We start from the raw sequence: 6,349 nt of genomic DNA, 5'->3' as shown, positions 1-6,349 counted from the left end.
ATAAGCTAAATTTACAGTAACAATATACAGTATAAGGTCCGAAATCTTTTCAACGTCAACTTAAAATTGCATTTTCAATGTAGAATCAACGTTATAAATGTGTTATGTGTTTCAACCAAAGACCTCTTGTTTATTTAACGTTTTCTCAACGTTAAATAATGTTGAAAATATATAGTTTTTTTACTCAACTTTATTTTAACATTGAATTCACTTTGATATCTGGTTAACATTTTAACATAACAATTGCAAGGTTTATTCAACATTTTTCCAACGCTAAACTTAAAAATAGGCCTGCCTTTATTTAATGTTAATCATTGTTGAAAATGTAGTTTGTATTTTAACGTAGGCCTATAATCAACGTTTAGAATGTTATTTTTTTCAACCAAGTTTAAATTTCTTAAACTCAACCTCAACTTGATATGAAATTTTATAGAAATAATTGTACAAGATTGATTAAAGTTTACCTCCATGGTGGGGTATAGAAAAACTCATATTATGGGAGCATGGTACAGTAATTACATGGTTCTCTGTCCTTGAAAGTGTAGCAAGTAATGGGCTAATCGGATTAGGTCATTAGGTACTGTCAGACCAATCAGAAACAAATGTTCATTTTTTTAAGTATCAGTTGCTGTATGTTGGCTTCATACACAGTTTACATACTAAAGAATTTATCAGCATTATCAAATAAATGGTAAGAATTTTATATTTGTATACTATATTAAAGGGATATAGGCTAGCCCAAATATTGTAACTGTTTAGGCTTCCTTTATATATGTGGTTATCTTTTGTTTTAGCTAGGATAACCTAGGCCAGCCGGGCCCTCTGGCCCTAGCCTAGTAGTAGCTAGGCATGGAGTTATAATTATTTAACTCCATGAGCTAGGTAAGAGACTAGGCCTAGACTAGAGAATTGTAGAGTAGTGTACGAGCATAGTCACTTAGCATAATTATTTACTTGTTTACTTAGACTGCAAGTTGGATGTGTGGGCTAAGTTTGAATTATTAGCGGTAATTTTTAATCGCCTAGGCCTAGACCTAACTTTGCAAAATGGCCACGTCCTGTGTTGAAATGCTGTATGTCTATATTAAATTAAATATAATGTTAAAATGTGGTTTCATGGAGTCGACCAAGCACAAAAATTAAACAGCTATTTATTAATATATGCGTGTTTAATAATTCATCTCATATCATAGGCCTACATAAATACTGCCAGTGGTATAATATCCACATCATTGTCATGTCATCAGTAATCATTTTCTATTTTAAAAAAAAGTTAAATTATTAATGAAAATTTTTATATTTTCTATAAAGAGAAAATTTAACAAAATATCTTTTGATAATATTAACATTATTTAACGTTACGGTTAGTGTAATAAATAATAGAAATATAAGAATTGATATGGGCTTAGGTCTAATTTAGTTGTGTACATAGGTCTAACTATAACTAATATGGTATTTCTTTCAGGTTTTCAATCCATTGAAAGGAAGCCATGTTTGTTGCAATATGTTGTTTGTGGTAGACACTGGAAAAAAACCTACTATTGAATGTGTATTTATTTGTCTCCTGGTACAAAACTGATGGAAGAGCAGCCATGATGAAGCAGTAAAAAGGTATATAAACATTTTTATTGTTAAATTTTACAAGAATTTGCTAATACCACTATCCCACAGCAATAAGTGACTACCCTACTGTGTCACAGTAATAACCATTTGTTTCTTAATTAAGTCTTGGGTACCTAAGAAGTCATACAAACAGTAAACAGAATTTGTCTTAATCTTCGTTGTACGAAGGTGATTAATAAGTTTAAATTAATTGGGGACAGTCTAATCGTAAATATTATCTTAACATGTTTAATATTCTCCGAAGATAAATGGCACCTAACTTCGTAGTATGATGCTGTCTGAGAAAAATGTATTTAAATCTTTGAAAAAAACAACATTCTATTATTGAAAGATGTGCCTTAAAGTTTGTTTTCAAACTTATTCTGTTCTCTATCCATACATTTTGTTTGGTGTTGTTCCTAATTATTTAGCAAAATGTTAAATTGTTTTAGCTTAAGCCCATTATTAACCCAGGCAATTACCATACTCTACTACACAACATTTAATTTAATACTTTGCATATCAAAAGTAATAAAACTGAATGAATATGTGTTTTAGGTAAGTGCCACTCTCTATAGAGAAATCTCTAACTGTCCATGTTTGCAATACTGTAGTCCATAGTGAATATTTTTCAGTATTTGCATCATTATTGGTAATGCTTGCAGTATATCAATGTAGATTGGTCTGGGAAGAACAATTGTTTTAACTATCTACATGGTATTCAAGTATTTACTATTTTAAAATTTACCATACAAACTTTAAAACAATATTCCAATTTTCTTTGTTTCAAATATTTTTGTTTTGTTTTTATCTTTCACAAAGGTTCTTGGATACCTTGCTTCAATACCTCCGGTTGGACAAGAAAAGACCTGGCTAAGGATAGTAGAGCTTCAAATAATTTATCACCAAGAAAGTTACTGATTTAAACCAAATCCTGTAACGCGAAAGATTCTTAATTAAGCTAAGTGTGCAATATTAGGTCAGTTAAGATACCTCCATGGTTAAGACGAAAGTAATGCATAATAGGTTTATTTTGAAATCTAGACATAGTAGCTGTTGTTATATTACAAAAACTCTGATTTAAACATGCCTGTATAGCTATGATGCATAATATTTAATGTTTTTTGCAAGTTTTAATTAAAGAAAAATGGTCAAGTATATTTTAAACTCAGTGTATCTTGTAAGTTTAAAGGATTAAACATTGACTCAACATTGAAAATTTTACATTGAATTAACATTGAACATACTACATTGAATCGACGTTGAAATTTACGTTAATGAAAACTTTCATTCACAACCAAACTTCAAAGTTGATTCAACATTGATCATTTGACATTATTATAACGTTAAATAATTAATGTTGAAACTTTAGACAATTTATGTTGAATCAACGTTGAAATTTACGTTGATGCAAACTTTCATATTCAACCAAAACTCAACGCTGATTCAACATTGATCATTTGACGTTGTTTTAACGTTAAACATTGACGTTGAAACAACTTTACACATATGACGTTGAATCAATGTTGAAATTTATTGCTGAAAACTTTCATATACTGTACAACCAAAGTTAAACGTTGATTCAACATTGGTCATTTGACGTTGTTCCAACGTTAAATTAGTGTTGAAAGAACCTTAGACATTTTACGTTGAATCAACGTTGAGATTTACGTTGATGCAAACTTTCATATACAACAAAAATTAAACGTAGATTCAATGTTTGCATATTACGTTGAATCAACATTATTTCAACCAAGTTGTGCCCACTGGAAAAATCTCCAGACATTATATATTTTTTGCCGCCGGCCCGTTAAACACTGTGGGTGAAAGTTTTTTGCAAACAAAAAATAGGGGGAGGGGCGTACTCCCCTTACATCTAATCCCCATTCTAATATTTAACAAAGGGCCCAAAAATCAATTAAGCCAATCAGCTGTTGAATGTATAAGTCTCAAGTCACTCACACCAATGGTAATAAATCGTGCTTTATTTGGCTAGCTAGGCTAGGGTATGCCTAGCCTAGCCTAGATGAGACCCTAGCGCCCCGACTAGGGCCTAGGCTAGCATACCTACAGCATTGAAGATCACCAGTGTTTAATTATTGAATATAAAAGTTCTATTGAATTAAAGTATATTGAATTAAAATGTTCTACCAGATTGAACGATCAAACTATCATCTGTTGAGAGAGATAACTGTAAATGTTGGTGAATGTCTAGGGGATATAGATGACCCCTAAGTTAATTTAAAGTTTTCTTTTTATTTTCAATGAAAAATAAATGTGATCGTTAATATCGATCATGGTACAATGTAAACCTGTAATCATATGACTACTTATACAGAATTTTACTATATTATAGGCCTAGACTAGGACCAGGCCTCCTACTATACTATAGTATAGAGGCCTAGTCCAAGACCTTGTACCAAATCCCAACCCACATAAGCCTGGTCTATAATGCCTAGCATAGGGCTCGTGATCGCGGTACCCTGACCATTAAAAATTAGCAGACGCACTGGGAAGCGTTGTTCACGGAATTGGACTGCAACGAAAAATGATTCCCCCATCATTAATGAAACAGGCCCCACGTCATGCTTGGCTGATTAGTTTTGCTTTACATTTCGCAAGTCTAGCGCCATAAGCAGCAAAAGTCCATTTCCAGTGTGGTTGTCAAATGCATTTCAAACCAGGCTGGTTTTTGATTTACGTTTTGGAATAGAGTTTGGAGAGGGAGTTTGATCAAGTCAGACCTACGTTTTGAATTTGAATTACATTTTAAAGAAATTAGAACTACATTTTTGAAAATTTGAACTACGTTTTCAAAAATTAGAACTTCATTTTGGGAAACTAGATCTACATTTTGAGAAATTTACGCCTACGTTTTGATAAATCAGACATTGAATTTTGCAATTACATTTTGATTTTAACATGGACTTTTGCTGCGTATGGCACCCCATAAAAAACCAGATGGGTTAACTTTTTGATATAAAACTAAAGTGAACAAATTTACGTACAATAAACATATAAACGATGTTTTCGACAGGTTAATGTTTGTCAAACTTGAATCGAAACCGCCCTACTAAAAGATATAAACAAACGATCTTTTCAGCAACTCAATATTCGTTAGGCTTGAATCGAAATCGATACAGTCCTAGCTAGCTGGCCGTACCGTTGGTTTATAGATATGCAAATGATTATTCGTCATCAATCGTTGTCGTGTCTGATCCAGACGTTAGTATTGTTTTCCACCTGCCCCACCCTTCTCTCTTGTGAAATATAGTACGTAGACGGATGGAAAATCTAAACTCTTAGGCCTCGAATAGTAGGGTCCAGCCAGTATACGTATAGATACAGATAAAGACACTTACAGTGATAAATTGTGTTTATTTTTTTTTTCAAAAGTTTTTTTCCGTTATATATTTTAAACACAAGGCATAGGATGTGCGTTTTATACCCAAGTTCTGCTATTGAAAATGAAAAACCACGGTACATAAAAGGCCTATACAAAATCAAATGGAATTACTGCAGGTACAACGGCCATTATAACAATGATTTAATATTTATTCCATATTACATTAAAGATTCTAGTAATCAGCCTATTCATCATGCCACCCAAATGTAACTATGCCCCGTTGTGTATAGTGGGGGCACAGAACACGTGCATACACAGTAAGAACGATGCGTGAGTCAGGACTTCACAGTAGGACTATCTATAATAGTCTCCTTCCCCTATAGTTTTTGTTTATTTGGCTTATTTCAAATTCTTATTAGAAATTCTTCCATCACTTTATTTCATAAAAAAATAGATCAATGTTACATTTTCTTAAACAACGGCATATTCAATAGAAATTTAAATGCGATTAAAGTAATGTCCATGCTTTTGAGGTTTAGGCCTACATTAAAATATACTGAGTATGTATAAAAGAAGAATATAGGATAATACCTTATTAACGGAATTCATAGGCCTATAGTAATCATTATTAGAATATATCAATCACTATTCCTTTATTTATTAACTGTATACATTGAATAGAATTACTGGCTTATTTGGTACTAACTGTAGCCCTACATAACCACGCTTCGCGACTAAAATAACTACAGTGTGGAGAGAGAGAAAAAAATTACTATGCGTCCTAAGGTGTAATGCTTTCTGCATCCGTTTTGTTTAGGTTTACACGTAATAGACTAGGAAAAAAATTTAAAAAAAGAGGCCTAGAAATCAAGTTAGGGGGAGTGGAATGTTAGAAGCATTCAATATAGCCAGATATCCTAATTAATCCGTCCTGATCACCATAAGTTGACACTTGATTCTTCACCTGGTATACAAATGGCGGCCATTTTTCAAAATGGCCTCCAAATTTATCTAAAATGTGCATATAATTGGAACTAGATAAGCTACAGGTATGATGTTGGTGTCTAAAATCATAATTTCTATACAGGCAACAAACTAGACATATAAAAACTACTGTCACTCATGCCGGAATGGAACATAATTAAAAAATAGGTGTTTATTTGTTTTAAAATATCCGCAAAATATACTTAAAATGTGTATAAAATAAGAATAAGTATATAAACTCACCAAAAAGTAGTCGTGTTTGGTATCGTTGGAAAGCTCTTCCGATGCTGAATAATGTATTTCAGTTTATATATCAGAAATGGTGTAGTGTTTCATGTATTGTCCCATAAAGTCCAATTATGGCATATCATATTAACAGGACCCATTTGCGTAACTCGTGAGCTCTCGGATGGCGGG

General features: G+C 32.4%; 1 long non-coding RNA gene across 1 annotated transcript; it reads left to right on the top strand.

Annotated features, from left to right (window-relative positions):
- The first annotated feature begins 624 nt into the window (after positions 1-624).
- Positions 625-2,681, top strand: LOC117124998. Its single transcript, XR_004448054.1, has 3 exons — positions 625-691; positions 1,466-1,611; positions 2,425-2,681. It is a non-coding gene; the product is annotated as an uncharacterized LOC117124998 (long non-coding RNA).
- Positions 2,682-6,349: the final 3,668 nt, after the last annotated feature.

This window comes from Anneissia japonica, unplaced genomic scaffold (genome assembly GCF_011630105.1).
Source record: "Anneissia japonica isolate Jap-2015-1 unplaced genomic scaffold, ASM1163010v1 scaffold2878_len565122_cov162, whole genome shotgun sequence".
Lineage (NCBI taxonomy): Eukaryota > Metazoa > Echinodermata > Crinoidea > Comatulida > Comatulidae > Anneissia > Anneissia japonica.
This window is presented reverse-complemented; position numbering and strand designations above follow the sequence as displayed.